Below are 22,027 nucleotides of genomic sequence, written 5' to 3' on the forward strand. Positions count from 1 at the left end.
GTTTGCGCTACGCATCACCTGCAATAAAAATGTAAATTTTGATGCGATACTTCCAAAAGGAAATCACATCTAAAGGGGTGCAGACAAAAGGTACATAGATCACTCAGAGGGGAATGCTTTTTTTCCCAACAAAATGGAGTTACTTTTTAAATGTATGTTATACACAGTAATGTAAATTCAACTTTGTTATCTTATCCCCCAGCTTGTTAGCTGGGAACTACAAATTCTCATGACACAGTTATCTCTAGCTTTGAAGTATTTGTATAAATGATCGATATTTTCACTAACCTGGTAAACACTGTACTTGTTACAATTTATAAAAGGTAGTTTGGGAGTTGGATTGTGCTGCTGACTGAGGTTAGAGTCATGCAGAGCCCTGCAGGACCACTTCAGGACTAGTGAAACATTGCTCCACATGGCAATTTCAAATTGTTGTGATAAAAGTATTTTATCCACAGTTTCCAGGACAAATTAGTGGCCAAATAACAAGCTCTTAGGCACAGAGAAGAGGAAAATCTCATAGCATAAAATATAATTTATTAAAAGTAGTTAAAATCATAAACGCGAACCCTCAGTGGGATGGGTGTGAGTGAGTGACTGAGTGCTCCCCCCCCCCCTCATGTTCCCGGGCTAATTGCATGAGCAATTATCCAGCTGTCAGCTGAGAAGCAGTGAGAGAGGGCTTGACTATCTGCCTGTCCTCAGTCCCGCCACACGCTAAGCAGATACATGCCGGTGCTCTCCTGATAGCGGATAGAGGGGAGACATTGCAGGGAGAGGTAGAGGGGAGACATTGCAGGAAGAAGCAGCAGAGGAGGCTTCCTGGGAGGGACTACACAACAGTAGGTCATTGAGATACTGAAGAAGGACGGAACCATGGCTATAGGCACCCAAGACTGTAAGGTGGCCTGGAGAGCTATTGAGTAGACTGCAGCTTTAGCTGCAGACCCAGATGCCGGTATAGGTTGTTGGGAAACCTCTAAACCTCCCATATGCTTGGTCAGACCGTTGTGGTCTTCTGAGTCGCCATACAGCTTTAGCCGCAGAGCCAGATGCCGGTATAGGTTGTTGGGAAACCTCTAAACCTCCCATATGCTTGGTCAGACCATTGTGGTCTTCTGAGTCGGTAAGGAGCCTCATATTCACTTGGGTGCACTCACCTCTTGGGAGATTGGATTCTCTTCTTATCACGGATTCTGGATCAGTTTTTTTGCTATGTTTATTAACTTTTCATCTTTTGAAATGCACTAAGTGTGATGGGACTTTTTGTATGAACTTTTTTCTTTGTTTATATGATACTATCACTTGATTACTTTGAATATCACACACTCTTCTAGTGATCACAAAATATTCTTTATATGGTATGTTTTCATGATATATTGTGTTGCATTTACAATTTTTTTTGGCTTGATTAGTCCTTTTGTTATTTTGTCCACACGTCTTTTCACGCGTTGGTTATTCTTAGCGCTGCATTGTTTTTTATCACTTAATAAATAAAGTCTAATAGCACTGGATAACGATACCCGGTAATAGCATGGATGTTTTCTCTTCTTGGTTGCTCCCAATGGATGCCATCATAGAGAGGCACAGAGAAGAGGAAAATCTCATAGCATAAAATATAATTTATTAAAAGTAGTTAAAAGCAATTAAAATGCACTTATTAAAAAAATGCTCAGCCCAGCACTAGGAACTGTACAATCCCCCAGAATGCTTCTCCACCCACAATTTCTGATTCAGAGAATGTGGCCACACCTTGGTGCGTGGTTATGTCACAATGCATTGCCCAATTTGATGCGTTTCATCATTTTCAGGAGCTGTCAAAGTGTTGTGCTATCATTACAAGGGATACACTCTTCTTAATACTTCCAACTCTGTACTTTCAAAAATAACCTAAACAACTCTTTGGTCCATCTAGGGTCCATATTTCTGTATTCCACTACTACAATCAAAACACATTTCTGAAAAGTATAACATAGCTAAAAAGACCAACTAGTGTCCAAAATGCTGCACTACATGATCCCTGAACAAACATCCACACCATAAACATAACAAATCCAAGTCAATCAATTTTCCTGAAAAAATAAACCCAATGGCCCCTTCATTAATACATCATAAACGCGAACCCTCAGTGGGATGGGTGTGAGTGAGTGACTGAGTGCTCCCCCCCCCCTCATGTTCCCGGGCTAATCGCACGAGCAATCATCCGGCTGTCAGCTGAGAAGTAGTGAGAGAGGGCTTGACTATCTGCCTGTCCTCAGTCCCGCCACACGCTAAGCAGATACATGCCGGTGCTCTCCTGATAGCGGATAGAGGGGAGACATTGCAGGAAGAGGTAGAGGGGAGACATTGCAGGAAGAAGCAGCAGAGGAGGCTTCCTGGGAGGGACTACACAACAGTAGGTCATTGAGGTACTGAAGAAGGACGGAACCATGGCTATAGGCACCCAAGACTGTAAGGTGGCCTGGAGAGCTATTGAGTAGACTGCAGCTTTAGCCGCAGACCCAGATGCCGGTATAGGTTGTTGGGAAACCTCTAAACCTCCCATATGCTTGGTCAGACCGTTGTGGTCTTCTGAGTCGCCATACAGCTTTAGCCGCAGAGCCAGATGCCGGTATAGGTTGTTGGGAAACCTCTAAACCTCCCATATGCTTGGTCAGACCGTTGTGGTCTTCTGAGTCGGTAAGGAGCCTCATATTCACTTGAGTGCACTCACCTCTTGGGAGATTGGATTCTCTTCTTATCACGGATTCTGGATCAGTTTTTTTGCTATGTTTATGAACTTTTCATCTTTTGAAATGCACTAAGTGTGATGGGACTTTTTGTATGAACTTTTTTCTTTGTTTATATGATACTATCACTTGATTACTTTGAATATCACACACTCTTCTAGTGATCACAAAATATTCTTTATATGGTATGTTTTCATGATATATTGTGTTGCATTTTCAATTTTTTTTGGCTTGATTAGTCCTTTTGTTATTTTGTCCACACGTCTTTTCACACGTTGGTTATCCTTAGCGCTGCATTGTTTTTTATCACTTAATAAATAAAGTCTAATAGCACTGGATAACGATAACCGGTAATAGCATGGATGTTTTCTCTTCTTGGTTGCTCCCAATGGATGCCATCATAGAGAGGCACAGAGAAGAGGAAAATCTCATAGCATAAAATATAATTTATTAAAAGTAGTTAAAAGCAATTAAAATGCACTTATTAAAAAAATGCTCAGCCCAGCACTAGGAACTGTACAATCCTCCAGAATGCTTCTCCACCCACAATTTCTGATTCAGAGAATGTGGCCACACCTTGGTGCGTGGTTATGTCACAATGCATTGCCCAATTTGATGCGTTTCATCATTTTCAGGAGCTGTCAAAGTGTTGTGCTATCATTACAAGGGATACACTCTTCTTAATACTTCCAACTCTGTACTTTCAAAAATAACCTAAACAACTCTTTGGTCCATCTAGGGTCCATATTTCTGTATTCCACTACTACAATCAAAACACATTTCTGAAAAGTATAACATAGCTAAAAAGACCAACTAGTGTCCAAAATGCTGCACTACATGATCCCTGAACAAACATCCACACCATAAACATAACAAATCCAGGTCAATCAATTTTCCTGAAAAAATAAACCCAATGGCCCCTTCATTAATACATCATAAACACGAACCCTCAGTGGGATGGGTGTGAGTGAGTGACTGAGTGCTCCCCCCCCTCATGTTCCCGGGCTAATCGCATGAGCAATCATCCGGCTGTCAGCTGAGAAGCAGTGAGAGAGGGCTTGACTATCTGCCTGTCCTCAGTCCCGCCACACGCTAAGCAAATACATGCCGGCGCTCTCCTGATAGCGGACGGGCGACTAACCGAAGTGGGAAGAGAGAGAGGTGAGAGGCGAGAGGTGATCGGCGGTTCCTCCCGGATACCTTCCCCCCACTTCTCTATCCCACTTCACTCGAGTAAACTCCGCTGTGTGCAAGGAAGCTGAGGATGACAACCCGCAGACAAGCAGCTTTGCAGCCAACAGCAGGGAGAGGAAGAAAATCGATGGACAGCATCAAGGCTTATATGTCCCCCCGCACACCTGAGCTAGCAGGAAGGCCAGATATAAAGAAGCGGAGCGGAGTTAACACTACGGACGGTGTGGAAAAAGTAGAGCGGAAGTCCGGGATAAAGCGGGCGAACGCGAATGCACAGATGACAGGTGACAGTGTCGTGGTGAGCGGTAAGAGACCTCCTACAGCAGGGAGAGGGAGGAAGACCCCGGAGCAAAGCCCCCCGGTAGTGGTGGTGGGAGCCCCCAGGTAATAGGGGCTAAGAATATAGGCCAATCAACTCCTGGTAATGGACACCTATCGATGGATATACAAAACACACCAATAGGGAACCGGGACACAATGACACGGGAGGATAATAGACAGTCTCCAGAGGAGATACAGTCCAAAGACATAGAGATTATGATGGGAAGAGAAGGAGAGGACCCAATCCCCAGTATGGACTGAAGTAACAGTCAGGAACACCTAAAAATAACAGGAGGGGGCATGGGAAGATTCGGGTCACCACATAGACACGTCATGAACTGTGACCAGGAGAGCGCTCAAGATGGTGAAGGGAACCCACAGGGACGGAATGGACAGAGTGTGGACCCAGAAAGGGATATCTGGGGTCTGTTGAAGGCCCTCCCCACTAGAAATGACATTCAGCAATTAATAAACGCAGTTGAACAATCCTGCATGCAAGCAGTGGCAAGTTTAAAAGAGGATATCAGGGACCTGGGACACAGAGTAGAGGGGACGGAAAAAGAACAAGAAATTACCGTACAGGCAGTGACGGAGGTTCAAGAGTCCATGAAAAAATATGAAGAGACATTAAACGCATACAGAGACCAGCTGGATGAGTACGAGAATAGGGATAGACGACAAAATATACGTATAAAGGGACTGAAAGAGTCAATTAAAGTGACAGAATTAGCCCCAGCCGTACAAAAAGTTTTTGGACAGATTTTGGGGGATCAAGCCCCTAATGTCATTGAGATAGACCGGATACACTGGGTCCCTTCCCAGAGTACAAAAACTGATGTACCCAGAGATGTAATTTGTAAAGTTCACAAATATGCAGTGAAGGAGAGTATAATGAAGATGGCACGTGATAACCCTAGGATTACATTTGAAGGTTCAAACATAGCTCTGTATCCAGATATATCTAAAAGGACTCTTTTTAAGCAAGGGGCGGTCCGCCCACTGCTAGAAATCCTACGGAAGGCTGAGATTAAATATTGGTTGGGGTTCCCCTTCAGTTTAACAGCCTCCAGGAACGGAAGAACTGCAACATTGCGAACAAAGGATGATTTAAAATCATTTGTGGAGAAATTAGACCTCCCGATGGTGGACTTTGCGGACTGGAGAATACATTTTTTAGGGCCCCCCCTGCAACGAGCAGAGAAGTGGCAAGAAGTACCAGCAAGGGTTAACAGGGGAATAGCCCAAAGAAGGACTTAAAGGACTTAGAGGACTTTTTTTTTTTGTGTTTTTTTTTGTTTTTCTTTTCGGGTTTTTTTCCATCCAGGAGGGGTCCTATAGGGTAATGCCCGGGAGGAGGGGGGAATAGAAGGGGGGGTGTGATGGAAAATGAGGACCTTTTGTAGGTCAATAGGCCAGCCCCAATTAAAGGGGAGAATAATCCTGTGGAAGGCAGGGAAGGGAGGTAGCAGGCGCGCAGGAGGTGTCGGTGCGCGCAGGCTGCATACCCGATTTTTAGATATACCCCTTAAGAGAGGTTTTTGGCATGGGGGGGGGAAGTATTCAAGTATGCAAGGTCTATGTTTATGACATATATGTGGTATATATATATATTTTTTTTGTGTTTTTCTTTTTTTTTAGGTATAGGTATGTGTTCAATGAGGTGCTGAAAGACTGGGAATGGGGATGTAGTAGGGGGGGGTGGGATTGGCAGAGGAGAAGATAGAGAACAAGGGCAAGGGGCCAGGGGCCCTGAAGATAAAATAAAATGACAGCCATATTGAAAATATTGTCATACAATGTGAGGGGTTTGAGCTCACCAAATAAGAGAGGGCTCTTATGGGTTGAGCTGCAGCATTGGGGAGCTGATGTTGTTTTCCTGCAGGAGACCCACTTTAAGAGCAGCTCAATCCCAAGCCTGCCCCAGAATATACTGAGTCAGTAGTGTCATGCGGTATCCCCAGTAGCGAGGGCAAGAGGGGTCACAACTGTGTTCAAGAAATCATGCCCCTGGACAATGGAGACCTTGCAAAGTGACCCAGAAGGTCGGTACTTGTTCGTAAAAGGTGTGATGCAGGGGAAACGATATACCTTTGCTACAGTATATGCGCCCAATGAAGAGACTGCTAATTTTTTGGTTAAAGTGTTTAGAAAACTGGAAGAATTGAAGGAAGGGTGTGTAGTGGTAGGAGGAGATTTTAATATGGTGCTAGAACCGAGTATAGATACCTCCACGGGCAGAACTGCTCTGTCTTTCAGAGCCATAAAGCGGGTTAAACAAACTTTATGTGCACAACACCTTGTGGATACCTGGAGAGCTTTACACCCAGGGACTAGGGATTTTAGCTATTACTCTAAAACAAACGATATGTACTCGCGGTTAGACCTTTTTTTGGTGGATCAATTCTACTCGGAGAATGTCAACACAAGTACAATCGAACCAATAACTATGTCCGACCATGCCCCAATAATTCTGACCCTCCGACCAACTCAAATGGCTCAGGTGGAACGAATATGGCGTCTGAACGAGTCATTGCTGGATAAGGAGGACATAGTGGAGAAACTAAGTATTAAGATAAAGGAATATTTTGAAATAAATAAAACAGAAGAAGTGTCAGATCAAGTGGTGTGGGAAGCACACAAGGCAGTTGTTAGAGGGGATTTAATTGCCTTTGGCTCATATATAAAGAAGGAAGGTAAAAGAGAAATAGACGAATTACTAGAGAAGATCAGTGCCCTAGAGATAAAGCACAAGAAAAACCTTGACCCAACGGATGGTAGATGTCTGGAGAGCTTACGAGCAGAGCTTTCACAATGCTTAGAACAGATAGCGAAAAACAAAATTAGGTTTTTCGCAAATAGAGCATATGAACAAGGAAATAAATGCTGAAGGCTACTGGCAAAACAACTTAAAAAACAACAGGAATCTAGACACGTGCATAGCTTACTAGTCCAAGGCAGGAAAATAATGTATACAAAGGTTATAGCAAAAGAATTTGGTAAATTCTATGAGGCCCTATATAACATCTCCAAAACAGAACCATCCGAAGCAGGGGAAAGCGAGGGACAAAGGAAGAATAAGATAGATGAATATATTGGGAACGCTGCTATGCCCACATTACCTAGAGAAACTTCTGAGGATATGGAACGCCCAATCACGGTTGAAGAGTTGGGCAGAGTGATAGCAGCCCTGCCCTCGGGGAAAAGCCCAGGGCCGGACGGGCTGACAAACTCATATTATAAGAAATTTCTCCCAATTTTGGTAAACCCACTTTGTAATTATTTCAACTCTATTGGCGCCGCAAGTCCACTTTCCTCAGAAGCATCACTGGCGTATATAACGGTTTTGCCAAAAGAGGAAAAAGACCCCCAGGTGTGCGCTAATTACAGGCCTATCTCTCTGTTGAACTCTGACACCAAAATACTGGCAAAAATCTTGGCCTTGAGACTTCAGGAAGATGTAGGAGATCTGGTGCACCCAGATCAAACGGGGTTCATAAAGGGACGGGAAGCAAGGGACAACACCACCCGCGCACTCCATGTATTGCACTGGATGCGATACGGTCCGGATGGAGCCCCAGGAATCACTCTGTCGATGGATGCCGAAAAGGCCTTCGACAGAGTGAACTGGGGCTTTATGAGAGAAGTACTGGGGAGGATAGGACTGGGGGAAAAAATGTTGGGATGGATTATGTCCTTATATGTGAAACCAAGAGCAAGAATCGAGGTTAACGGGACAGTATCCAAATTTTTTTAATATACAAAATGGCACCAGGCAGGGGTGTCCGCTGTCGCCCTTGATATTTGCGCTAGTAATGGAACCTTTTCTGCGCAGAATCAGAAAGAATAAGGAGATAGCAGGGACGTATATAGGCCATATGGAACATAAAGTAGCAGCGTATGCGGATGACTTATTATTTTTTCTCTCCGCTCCCCAGGCATCTATAGCCGCATTGATGGTGGAAGTACAGAAATTTGGAAGGGTGTCCGGTTTTAAGATTAATTTTGAGAAATCAGTCATCCTTCCTAGTCATGTCCCAGTGGAGACAGAGAGGTCATTGAAAGAGATGTATCCACTTACATGGAATGAGGAGTCGCTGACATACCTGGGGGTACAGATCAGCGCAGATTATGAACTATTGTTTGAGCATAACTATGGCTCATTATTGAAAGAAATAACAGAAGAGCTAAAGAAATGGAAGGGTAAATACCTGACCTGGTTCGGGAGAATCAGTGCTATAAAAATGAGTATACTGCCTAGAATAGTTTACGTGCTGCGCACAGTACCAATCAGGTTGTCGGCGACTCTCTTTAAACAAGTGCGTCGGCTGTTCGTGGCCTTTGTGTGGAGTGATAAAAGGCCTAGACTGGCTTACGATATCTTAAGAAGGAGCAGAGCGGAGGGCGGCCTAGGACTCCCGGATATAACATCCTATTATAAGGCCATGGCTCTAGTTAGAATACTGGACTGGTGCCATGACCTAAAGAGAAAACCATGGGTACAGGCAGAAATGTCGATGGCGGGGAGAAATCTGGCAGGAGCACCATGAATCCAAGGGTCATTGAGAGGGCTGTCACAATGGACATCACCGATGACCCTGAATTCACTGGAAGTATGGGATAGAATGAATAGAGGGTAGATATGCCCCACAGACCTCCCCTCTGGCTCCTCTGGAGGGATTCCCTTGGTTCCCTCCGGGGGAGGAGATGGGAAGTCTGGGGGTCTGGGGTCAAGACGGGAATACTGTATGTGGTAAGTTTGCCCCAAGTGGAGCTCTATTATCACTGACAGAGATGATCTCGAGATTTGGGGAGACAAGAATGGCGGAATGGAAACATCGTCAAATGACGAGTTTCCTCAAGAAGACAAAACCGTTAAGACCCATAAATTCACTTACTGCATTCGAGAGGCAGTGTGCACAGATATCAGAAGCTGGGCATATGTTATCTCGGATGTACAGAATGGTCCTAAGGGAACAAGAAAAGAAACCCCCATACTTTGTAAAAGAATGGGAGAGGGAGCTGGGCCAAGTTTGGACAGATAAACAAATTAATAGAATGATATTGTTAACATTTACTACCTCCATAAGTTCAAAGGTGCAAGAAATGGCATATAAGTTCCTAGCGAGGTGGTATAGGAAACCAGTAAAAATTGCACAAATCTCCTCAGCATCTAATGATAAGTGTTGGAGGGGCTGTGGACAGAGGGGAACCTTTCTTCATCTTTGGTGGACATGTCCAATAATTAAGCTATTTTGGGAATCAGTGGCCCCATGGATTAAAAAAACAACAACGGACCCCCTGGAATTTGGGCCTATACAATATCTATTCCATGGAAAGCCCGGACCTGTCAAAAAGTACAGAGAAAGCATAACCCCACACTTATTAAATGCAGCAAAAAAACTAATTCCGAAGTACTGGAGACAGGACCGGATCCCGTCAGTCATAGAGTGGAGAAACGAGGTTAATATAATAAAGGAAGCGGAGAGGTGGGTCCACGTAGTTAAAAACCAAAAAAAGAAATTTGAAACGACTTGGGCGAACTGGGAACAGTGCGCTAAAGAGATAATAGAAGAGGGAAATATAAATGGGTAAGGGAGGAAGAAATGGTATAGTCATTAAGAATAAAGAAATAAGAAGACTGGCCCTGAAGGAAAGACTTAAATAGTGATATGACTTCTCTAATGCTAATCAAAGAGGGAGGGGGGTAAGATAATGTATGATTATATGTATATATTTTGGGATTTCTTTATTTTTTTTTTTTCTTCGTTTCTCTCTCAGGAGTTTTTCCTTTCTCCCCTAACCCCCTACTAAACACTGGATGTTGGGGAAATTTTTTTTTTTTTTTTTTTATGATGTGGGGTAAACGAGCGCCAAAATAAATACACACATTAATAAAGTTCATGGGCACTAGAAGTTTAGAAGGGAAGGGAATGTCCCTCTTTCACTATTTTAAACACACATGCACGAATTATATAATTATGAATTATAGGGATTTATTACACGAAGAAGAATAAGGGGGAAACTCACTTTATAATCCTAATTAATCACGTGTACACGTTGGGGAGGAGGAGTTGGAGTAAATATTACGAAGGATGGGGGGGGGAGTATCACACATTGTGAGGAATTTTCTTCTTTTTTTTTTTTTCACATGCACAAATTACATAATTATGAATCATAGTGATTAATGACACAAATTAGAATAAGGGGGAAATCCACCTTATAATCTTATTTAAAATACACTTTATAATCTTATTTAATCACGTTTGCACATGGGGGGGGAAGAGATGGAGTAAATTTATATTAAGGATGGGGGGGGGGGGGGGAGGAATCACAGAATGTGGGAGGAAAAAAAAATTATTTTTTTCTCTGTATATGTAAATTTTGGTTGATGGGATAGGGGGGATAAATGTGGAAGTTGTGGAATGATGTAATTTGTAGTTTGTTTTTCGGGCTGAACGTAGGGGTATAGTATGATTGCATAATTGGTGTATATATAAATGGAATACAATAATAATAAAATTTTGATTATTAAAAAAAAATACATCATAAACGCCATGATAATAATGAAATAGATCCTTTATAAAAGTAATTACACATACATATATCTACAGTAAGAATGGAAGGAAAATGGGCGTGGTTTACGTGAAATAGTGGGTGTGGCTTAAATGGGCGTGGCTCAAAGGGGGTTAGAATCTGAGATGAATAAGGGATGGAGAGGGAAAGGGGGAGAGAGGAATAAAGGGACAGCAGCCCCAGATCCTACACAACAATAGAAATATGTGTGTTCTAGAAAGTTTAACAATCAGCAGATAAAGATACTCCAAACACCTGGTGTTAGCACTTCAATCATCCCGCCACCATGATTGTTATGGTGTCAGGATGATTGAAGGGCATTATTTCTATTATTACATTGTAATATAGAATTAAATCATTCAACTCACCATAATGCCGAATCAGTGGGATCCCTGAGCATGTCACCTGCCACGTCGCCTGCCACCAGCAGAGTCCATCCTTGCATCAGGTGCCACCAGCAGAGTCCATCCTTGCATCAGGTGCCTCCAGCAGAGTCTGTCCTTGCGTCAGGTGTCCCCAGCAGAGTCTGTCCTTGCATCAGGTGTCCCCAGCAGAGTCTGTTCTTGCATCAGGTGTCCCCAGCAGAGTCTGTCCTCGCATCAGGTGCCCCCAGCAGAGTCCCTCCTTGCATCAGGTGCCCCCAGCAGAGTCCATCTTTGCATCAGGTGCCCCCAGCAGACTCAGTATAGACCCCCTCAGTGCAGACCCCCCTCCATCAGTGCAGACCCCCTCAGTGCAGACCCCCCAGTGCAGACCCCCTCAGTGCAGACCCCCCCATCATCAGTGCAGACCCCCTCAGTGCAGACCCCCCTCCATCAGTGCAGACCCCCTCAGAGCAGACCCCCCTCCATCAATGCAGACCCCTCAATGCAGACCCCCCTCCATCAATGCAGGCCCCCTCAGTGCAGACCCCCTCCATCAGTGCAGACCCCCTCCATCAGTGCAGACCCCCCTCCATCAGTGCAGACCCCCTTCCATGCGGGATAGGAGATGCAGAGCCTGACTACCACTCGGCACGCACGCCATAGCCGATCGGCCTCACAAGCCCCGTGCACCCGATTCGGTCTTGATAAGTGGAGATCCTCTTACCACACATGAGCCGCCATGAGCCGACTGTTATAAGGAGACCTGGATCAACATATGGATGCAAGGGTAAGCCTATACCAGCTACAAGAGTGGTAACATAGCGAAGTTCCATTCATATTCATTTTTATTTCCAGTTTCTTTTCTCCTATCCCATCTTTAATGAATTGGCTATCAGTGACTGCTGGAAAGTTTGTGCCATTCACCAATGGCTTTAGCGTACAAACGGAAAGACCGCTATACAGGTCAATTGACCAGACGAGCAGAACTTGGATGTGATAGCCCATATTCCTAGTTGGATCAGTGTAGTACTGCGCAGTGGGATTGGAGTGGAAGCGGCAATTGGTTGCATGTTTAATCAGACATTTGTGCTTTATCAGCAATCTGGGAGTGCCTGGAGTCCACACTGTTAACACTTACCTGCAACTTGTCTGGCCGCCAAGGGATGCTATACATTGCTAAAGCAACATATAGAAGCTATTATAGTGGTCTCAACATCAATAATTTAAATCAGCATCACTCACCAAAACCAATTTTGTACACCAAACATTAGCCAACCATTGTATTTATGCCTCAGGCACCCCCGGGGGGGACATTTACTGCGACATGGTTAGATATCCCACTTGGGATAAGAGAAGTAGGGACATTCCCATCTTTCTCTTCCATACATGGGTTATTCATTCATGCGAATTTATCGCGTAACAATGTCACAGTGAATGATAGACTGGTGTCCGGACCGTCTGTATTGTGGTTGTTTTTACGTTCTATGTTTAAGTGTTTGGTATGTCTATGTGCATGTTTTTCCCTTTCTGTTTTCTTCAGTGTTCACCACAATCCTGCTTTCCCGGGCGACCGCGTGGTTGTACCCGGTGAAGCATGCAGTGTGTAGCTGTTCTTTATTTACACAGGTGCATTTTAATCATTAGTATTGTAGCACGTTCCTAAATGGATTAAATACATTTTGTAATTTTTTTATAAACGTATTCAGGTGTAGATTATTTGTTGCCGATGTAGCCACTTTTTGATCTCAGTAGAGATACTGGGGTATGTTTTTCTTTTATATGCTAAGTTCTTTGGCTAAAGCAACACTGCCATACCTTGGTAAATTGCATTAGGGTGTATATTGATTACCCAATACCATGATAAAGTTTTCAGTAGGACCTGGTTTTCTTTGTTTCTCCTCTTAGTAGTTTACCCCTTCCATCAGTGCAGACCCCTTCCATCAGTGCAGACCCCCATCCATCAGTGCAGACCCCCTCAGAGCAGACCCCCCTCCATCAGTGCAGACCCCCCTCCATCAGTGCAGACCCCTACAGAGCAGACCCCCCTCCATCAGTGCAGACTCCCTCAGAGAAGACCCCCCTCCTTCAGTGCAGATGCCCTCAGCAGACCCCCCTCCATCAGTGCAGACCCCCTCAGAGCAGACCCCCCTCAGTGTAGACCCCCTCAGCACACCCCCCATCAGTGCCGATACCCTCAGCAGACCCCCTCCATCAGTTCAGATGCCCTCAGCAGACCCCCCTTCATCAGTGCAGACCCTCCCCTCCCATAACGCCCCCTCAGGCCCCAGCAGTGAGCACATACAGCGGCCACTGGTGCCGTGTGTTCAGTGGAGAGGAGAGGGGCCGATCCGTGTGAGAGGAGAAGCTGATTCATTGGCTGCATGGATCGAGCCCCCTTCCTCTCTCCACTGAACACAAGGGGGAGCGATCTAGCGGTGGCGGCGGCACCGGCGGCCATTTTTCTGAAGCCAGCTTCCAAAAAAATGTAAATTGCAGACATTCCTGATTTTCCCTGGGCAAATCCCGATTCGGGACAGCCTTCGATCGGGACGAGGGTCCCAAAATCGGGGTTGTCCCGGGAAAATCGGGACTGTTGGCAACTATGCTAGGCTAGAATTGGCTAGATTGAGATAGGGTCACATGGCAGACTAGTGTGGGCCATGTGAATTCTACCTCAGAACATTCCAGAAACCCCCTGAGCCTGCCTATAAAAGGGGGTTCCGTTAAGGGGAGCTCATTCGCCTCAGAAGGCATAGCCGTGGTGCACTAGGAGTTATCTCTATTGAGCAAACGGCGCTTTCTGAGGCCAGACGAATGAGCCTTCTGAGGCTTATTGAGAGGGCAGGCGAGGAAGGGGTCCGCCTATGTCTGGACCTACCGAGATCTCCGGGTCAAGAAGCTCCAGAAGAAGGGGATGTTGCTGCCACTGCCGTCACCGGGGGAAGCTCGCGGACCAGACAGGGAGAATAGTTAATCTCGTCGTGGCAAGAGGAAGAGGAAGAAGACCCTCAGCAAGCAGATTCAAAGAGCAGGGAGCAACTCAGCGTCATGTCCGGCGTAGCTGAAGGGCCGGCGAAGAGGAGGCATATCCCGCGCAGAAGACACTCTCCGTTCCCGAATCGCAGGTCAGCGGAGAGAAGAGCTGGGCGGTTAAATCCTCGCAGCTGCCACACCATGGGAGGAGGAGCCAGGGGTAGAGCCAGAGGCGGAGCGTCACATCGGCCATCTTGCCGAAGACCAGAAGAGGAGTTTCCTAAGCAACTAACAATGCCTGAAGATGCCGGCATTTACAACAGAGCGGTCGCTGGTCCATCCAGACCCCTGCTTACTGCGGCATCCACAGCGCAAGAAGTACAGAAAATGGGTCACAGCATTCCTGTGGTCTGTGCCCAGCAACAGCAACAGGCTGCAAAGGTGCCTGTGGATATAGGAGATGGTGAGTTATCTTCTGTGCAATTATTGACTAACCTGACTAGTTTAGTATCCAAGCTTGTTAATGATTTAGATAATAGACACAAAGTAAGCGAGTCAAAGTTTAATTAAAATGATAATCCTATTGCTTCTGTTTGGGCGCCACCTACTGTCCATATAGTTAATTGCACCCAAATATTATTTGTTGAATTCTGATACAGTTCGTTATTTAAATACTAGTATAGACAATGCTAGGTTACAGAATTTACCAGAAACATGTCTTAAGGAGTCTTTAACTTGTGAGGTATCTCCACTGGGTTATCACCTTACTCTCAGCATTAAAGAAAAGATTTGGAGAGGCGAGTTTATTGATATTTTAACTCTTTTACTGTCTTTCAAGGAATTTTTGTCTAAGGCTGAGAAAAGAGATGATAGAGCAGAGGATGACAGGAAATGACCAGTAGCTAGATCTTTTAATAATTGGTTACAGGCGTTTTGCATTTTTAGTAGTGTGTTATGTGATAAAAAAGACCAGAAAAGAGCTTGGGTCTTTTTCAGCACATTTAAATAATTTTGGAAGCATATAAAAACTTTGGAGGGACAGCGTGGTTTTTATATGACAAATCTTTACGTCAAAAACGTAAAAAAAACTAAGGACGTCAGCCTATGGCTGAACCTTTTTCTCCCCCAAAGAGTTTCCTTCAACAAACAGTCAACTAACATGGTACCCCATCCACAACAAGTTATAGAAAAGGTATATGGTTTAATTTCAACGAAGGACACTGCAAATGGCCGAATTCCTGCAAATTTCGGTGCAGGTGCAGGTTAGAAAATGTTTCAAAAAAATGTCTTCATCCAACATTCAACATAACAGGGAGACGTTTCACAAAGGCAGTCACCCCAGTGAAGTTGCAAAAAATTCTTCCGTGGCTTCTAGTTTATCCAGAAAGGCAGAATGCTAGAGGCATTCTAGACCATGCTAATTAGTGGTTTTAGGAATGGTTTTAGTTTGCCAAAATTTATGGGAAAAGGTTGTACATTGGTAAATACTTTACAGTCTGTGGATGATATGAGAGAAGTTGTTAGGGAAAAAAATTTTAAGGAATTAATAGAAGGACGGTTTGAGGGCCCTTTTTCTGTACCGCCTTTTGTTAATTTCAGAATTTATCCTTTGGGTATTGTTCCCAAGAAAGGGCCAAATTCGTTTAGATTAATTCATCATCTTTCATATCCAGCAGGTGATTCTCTGAATGATCAAATTTCAGAAACAATGTCTACGGTTACTTACGCATCTTTTGAAGATGCTCTTAGTAAACTTAGGCTTTGGGACCAGGAGCTATGTTAGCGAATACAGATATAAAATCTGTAATTTCGGCTTCTCCCAATTCGTCCAGACTGTTTTTGTTTTCTAGGTTTTTTCTTTGATAATAAGTTCTATTTCGACAAATGTTTAACAATGGGCTGTTCTTTGTCTTGTTTTTATTTTGAAAGTTTTTCCACCTTTTTAGAATGGGTAGTTTCTTCAGTCACTGGTTCTTCATTAATGATTCATTACTTAGATGATTTTTTATTTTTAGGCCCACCCGGTACTTCAGATTGTCTTTTCCTGTTACAATCATTTTTTAAAGTTTGTCAACAATTGGGAGTTCCATTGGCAGTGGAAAAAACTTCTTGGCCTTCTACTTGCCTTGATTTTTTAGGTATAACAATAGATACAGAAGGAATGGAGTTTAGATTGCCAGAGTCAAAAATAGAAAGAATTAAAATATTATTATATTTAATCATTAGAAAAAAGAAGGTTTGTGTAAAAGACATGCAATCCCTTTTAGGATTATTAGCTTTTGCTACACGTGTGATGCCAGTGGGTAGGATTTTTTCCAGGAGATTATATATGGCCATCTCCGGTTTAAAATCACCGTTTTCACATGTTAGAGTCACACATGACATGAGGGAAGATTTCTTGAGAACTTTAATAGTAAAGCAGTGTGACAACCTGATTTTGTGCTTGACTCTGATTTTAACCTCTTTACGGATGCTGCAGGCTCCATTGGTTTTGCAGCCATTTGGCAAAATCTCTGGTGCGCAGGAAGTTGGAATTCTCATTGGCAGGTAAGAGATCACTTAAAAAACATAGTTTTATTGGAGCTCTTTCCTATAGTGGTTGCCCTTGAGGTCTGGGGGTCTGAGTTTAAGAACAGGAGAATTTTGGTCAGTACAGATAATAAAGGGTAGTATACGCTAATAACTGCTTGTCATCCAAGTCTCCGCCTGTCATTATTTTTCTTTGCTACTTAAAGCAATGGGGGGAAAAGCAAACTTAGGACTTTAATTGGGACGCAAGGGAAAGTTTGCGCCCCCATCCTTAATATCATGAAAAAAAGGGGGGGGAGGTTGGGACTTTGAATGAGGTGCACATGATGCAGCCCAAACACACTCACTGAGGTGCAAACATATGTATGTTTATTAAGGACCAATGATCAACATGGCATAAAAATGCATTGCATGCATTAGACATAAAATAATCGCATGTAGACAATAAACTATGTATATACAACCATGGGACATGGGTAGGTACAATTATGCATCTTAATCCCCCAAACAAGATAAAAGTCATGTGAAGTAAAAAACATCTGAAAATTGGTCAATGTGTGTTTGATGCATCAAAGGTAGGCCCGACGCTGCGTTTCATGGACTTCAATCCACTCTTCAGGAGCCAGATGCATCTAAATTCTGTAAAAGATGTATAAAAAGCAATATAGTTTCATGGGTCTAACAAAATCAGCAAAAAAAGGGGGAAATTTGCATGCAATGCAATGCAATGCGTTTTTATGCCATGTTGATCATTGATTGCATTTGCAACTGGGCCCCTGAGTTCTGCCACTGTGGGGGGGCCCGCCGCCGCCCAGGAGATAGTCATTCACCTGGATTCACGATCGTCCCGCCCATCCTCTCCTGCTGCTCCGCCCATCCTCCCCACCCATCCTCTGCTCTCTCACTCACTGGGACAGTCCCCGCCCACTTCGCCCATCCTCTCCGCCCGCACAGTCCCCGCCCATCGTCTCTATCCCCGCCCACTCAGCCCATTTTCTCTGCCCGCACAGTCCCCGCCCATCTGTCTCTATCCCCGCACGCTCCACCCATCTTCGCCGCCTCTGCCTTCACTTAAGTCCCCGCCCATCTTCTCTTACACACCTGCACTCACAGGCACAGTCCCCGCCCGCTCTGCCTTCACTCACAGGCCCCGCCCATCCTCTCTGCTCGCCCAAGCAAGACGGAGCAAGGAGGGGGACCAAGTGATCTGCAAGTGAGTGGTACCCATCCTTCAATATCAACACTGCCACTGATCCCCCCCACACCGCTGCCACTGATCCCCCCCACACCGCTGCCACTGACCCCCCCCCCACACCGTTGCCACTGATCCCCCCCACACCACTGCCACTGATCCCCCCACACCACCACTACTGCCACTGATACCCCCCACACCAACACTATTGCCACTGATACCCCCCCACACCACCACTACTGCCACTCACCCCCCCACACCACCACTACTGCCACTGATACCCCCCACACCAACATTATTGCCACTGACACCCCCCACACCACCACTACTGCCACTGATACCCGCCACACCACCACTACTGCCACTCATCCCCCCACACCACCACTACTGCCACTGATACCCCCCACACCACCACTACTGCCACTCATCCCATCCCCCTCCAACCATCACCCTTGCCACTGATCCCACCCCCCACCACCTCTGCCACTCATCCCATTCAACCCTCCCACCACTGATCTCACCCCCCCAACCACAACCCTTGCCACTGATCCCATCCCCCCTCATCGCTGCCACTCATCCCATCCCCCCACCACCACCGCTGCCACTGATCCCATCCCCCCCACCATTGCCACTCATCCCATCTCTCCCTCACCACTGCCACTCATCCCATCCCCCGCCACTGATCCTATCCCTCCCCAACCACCACTGTTGCCACTCATCCCAGGGGCATAACTACAGGGGTAACAATTGCAATAGCGCACGTTGCCCCTGAACACCTGGATGTGGGGGGGGGGGCATTTAGAGGAAAAAATCCCCTCAATTTTTCTCCTGCAGCCACTAAAGGTCTGCTTCTCCTCCTCTCCCTCTGATAGGCATTAAGTGGTTGCAGGAGGAAAATGGGGGGGATTTGTTCCCCCTCCTATGCAGGTCCTGCTGCCCCCGCGATCAGTGGAAAGGGCCCTGGCTGGAGGTCAGGGGGGCCCTCCATGGTTTCTTGCACCAGGGCCCTGAAGGTTCTAGTTACGCCACTGCACCACTTCATACATCTTTCACTCCCTGTGGCCAGACTGGGTCTGTGTAACTCATTGTCGGTGGGTGGCCAGATGTCCTGTTTCCCGGGAGCTGTGATGCATGCTGGTGTCCGCCCTCCTACCTCCCCTCCACAGGGTTGGGGGTGGGTGGCTGGGTGGATCTTTCCACCGTGCATCGGCGCCACGCCCCTGGCACTGTGCTTGTGACTTCCTTGGTTGGGCGTCGCACACACAATCGTCTAGTATATCAGCTGGGCTGACATGCGGTGAGCTTCTCTGGCTTTTGCCGAGGTTTTGCTCCACTGTGTCGTGCCTGCGTGACGCTGAGGGGGAGCTGGCGTTCCATACTGGGGCTGCATCTCACTCCCTGCTTCATGGTATTCAGAGACGGTGCTGATACAACCTATGCACACCCTGATCCCCTTCTATCTATGTGGCTTCAAACAACATATGTACTCTCCAAGGTAATCTTCCGGGTGCTTTTTTCAATCACCTTGGTGATATCCGCAGCTTATATCATTTTGTTTTTTGTTACTTGTATCATCATAGATACATTTTATATATCTCCTACATTATAGAAGTCCCCTCCACTGCGGGGTGTTGGTGTGTGCGGTCCGGTGTTCCTTGTTGAGGTCCCACTCTCAGCTCCCGGGCCAGGCTCCATGGCTTACCCCTGGCTTTGTTTTGTCGCACGGTCCCAGTTTTGGCTATCATGTGAGTAACTTTTTTTGGCATGGCCCATTATGCCCAAATTTCCCCCTTTTTTTTGGCTGATTTTGTTAGACCCATGAAACTATATTGCTTTTTATACATCTTTCTAATTTAGATGCATCTGGCTCCTGAAGAGTGGATTGAAGTCCATGAAATGCAGCGTCGGGCCTACCTTTGATGCATCAAACACACATTGACCAATTTTCAGATGTTTTTTACTTCACATGACTTTATCTTGTTTGGGGGATTAAGATGCATAATTGTACCTATCCATGTCCCATGATTGTATATACATAGATTTATTGTCTACATGCGATTATTTTATGTCTAATGCATGCAATGCGTTTTGATGCCATGTTGATCATTGGTCCTTAATAAACATACATATGTTTGCACCTCTGTGAGTGTGATTGGGCTGCATCATGCGCACCTCATTCAAAGTCCCAACCCCCCGCCCCTTTTTTCTTTGCTACTTAATCTTTAAATGTTTAAGCTTGAACATTTGGATCAAGGCTAAACATGTGGGCGGGGAAAAGTAATGATTTGGCGGATTCATTATCTCGATTGCAGATGGACCGGTTTTTCAGCTTAGTTATTATCAACAGCAGATGCAGTGGGAGTGGATTGCCCATCCCATCTTTGGGACTTGATCTTACCCTAATTGAGGATAATATCATAAATTCGGTGGCACCAGCTACCCTGGCAGGATATCGGTCAGCCTGGTTTCTCTGGTTAACCTTTCTAGACTCATTAAGCGAAAAACATTGTGCTTTTTCTGAAAAATACATTCTTTTATTTTTTAATCCTCTATTTCTGCACAATTATTTGTGGTCTCACGTAAATAAAGTTATGTCCGGAATCTCTTTCTTTTTCAAGTTACAGAATTTGCCTTCTTGTTCAAGTTTTTTCTCGGTTAAGCAAGCCCTGAAGGTCTATAAAAAAGGTAATTTTAGTGTGGATAGGTGCAGGCCTATTACTCCGGGTATTTTAGGAATGCTGTGTGACTCCACAGTACGAGTGTGTTTTTCTAATTTTGAAGCAGTAATGTTTAAGGCAATCTTTGCAATTAATTTTTTTGCAGCACTCAGGGTTTCTGAGTTAGTCCCACATAGTAAAACTGGTAAGTTTGGTTTGCAATTTACAGACGTAAGCATTATGGATGAGGTTGTGAAAATTTTTATTAGACATTCTAAAACAGATCAGTTGGGTAAAGGAAGGTGGGTTAGTCTGCATGCCTTTAGTGGCTCCTGCATATGTCCCGTTAAATTACTAGCAAGCTATTTACAAATAAGGCCTCATTTAGGCCCTTTTTTTTTTTTTTTTCCGCATAAACATTTTATTGAAATTTCCACGGGGTTACAGAAGAAAGAAAACGGGGGGATAGGGTATAAGAATAATACATGGTTTACAACATCATAAGCGCATGAACTTATGCTAGAGCTCCAGCTGAGATATCCCAGGGAGCTTGTAAGTAGGGATGAGCTTCGTGTTCGAGTCGAACCCATGTTCGACTCGAACATCGGCTGTTCGATCGTTCGTCGAATTGCGAATGATATGGGCCGTTCGCGCCAAATTCGTGTGGCGCGTCACGGCCCATAATTCACTGCGGCATCGCAGTGCATTGCTTGCTGATGATTGGCCAAGCATGCACTATGACCCGCATGCTTGGCCAATCACAGCGCCGCCTTAACAGAGAGCCATAATTGGCCAAAGCCAAGGAGGCTTTGGCCAATTATGGCTCAGGGGATTTAGTACACGCCCCACACTATATAAGGCCGCCTGCACGGCGGCCCTGTGCAGTGTGTTCCGGTGTGCTTAGAGAGAGAGAGAGACAGTGTCATTTCATTTGAGTTAGCTAGATTAGGCAGGACAGTCAGTCAGTTAGCTGCACTTAAAGTGTATTGTGTATATATATGCATCCCAGGTGTTGCATATATATATATATATACACTGTATTCAGTTTAGCTAGATCCATTCCTGTTATCTTCTAGACTATTTACATTTAGTGCAGTGCGTCCTGCTCACAGTGTTCAGCTAGATCCGTTCCTGTTATATTCCTACTGACAGGCAGGCTTGTCTTGTTACAGCATTTTGAAGAAAATTACTGGTGTTCTTTTGATCCTATTAGTACCACAGTCAGGCAGCTAGACTATTTACATTTAGTGCAGTGCGTCCTGCTCACAGTGTTCAGCTATCTGTTATCTTCTTACTGACAGGCAGGCTTGTCTTGTTACAGTATTTTAAAGAAAATTACTGGTGTTCTTTTGATCCTATTAGTACCACAGTCAGGCAGCTAGACTATTTACAGTTAGTGCAGTGCGTCCTGCCCACAGTGTTCTGCTAAACCTACAAGTAAGTGGGGTGCGTCCTGCTCACAGTGTTCAGCTAAACCTACAAGTTAGTGGGGTG

Source organism: Aquarana catesbeiana, linkage group LG02 (assembly GCF_042186555.1).
Source record: "Aquarana catesbeiana isolate 2022-GZ linkage group LG02, ASM4218655v1, whole genome shotgun sequence".
NCBI lineage: Eukaryota > Metazoa > Chordata > Amphibia > Anura > Ranidae > Aquarana > Aquarana catesbeiana.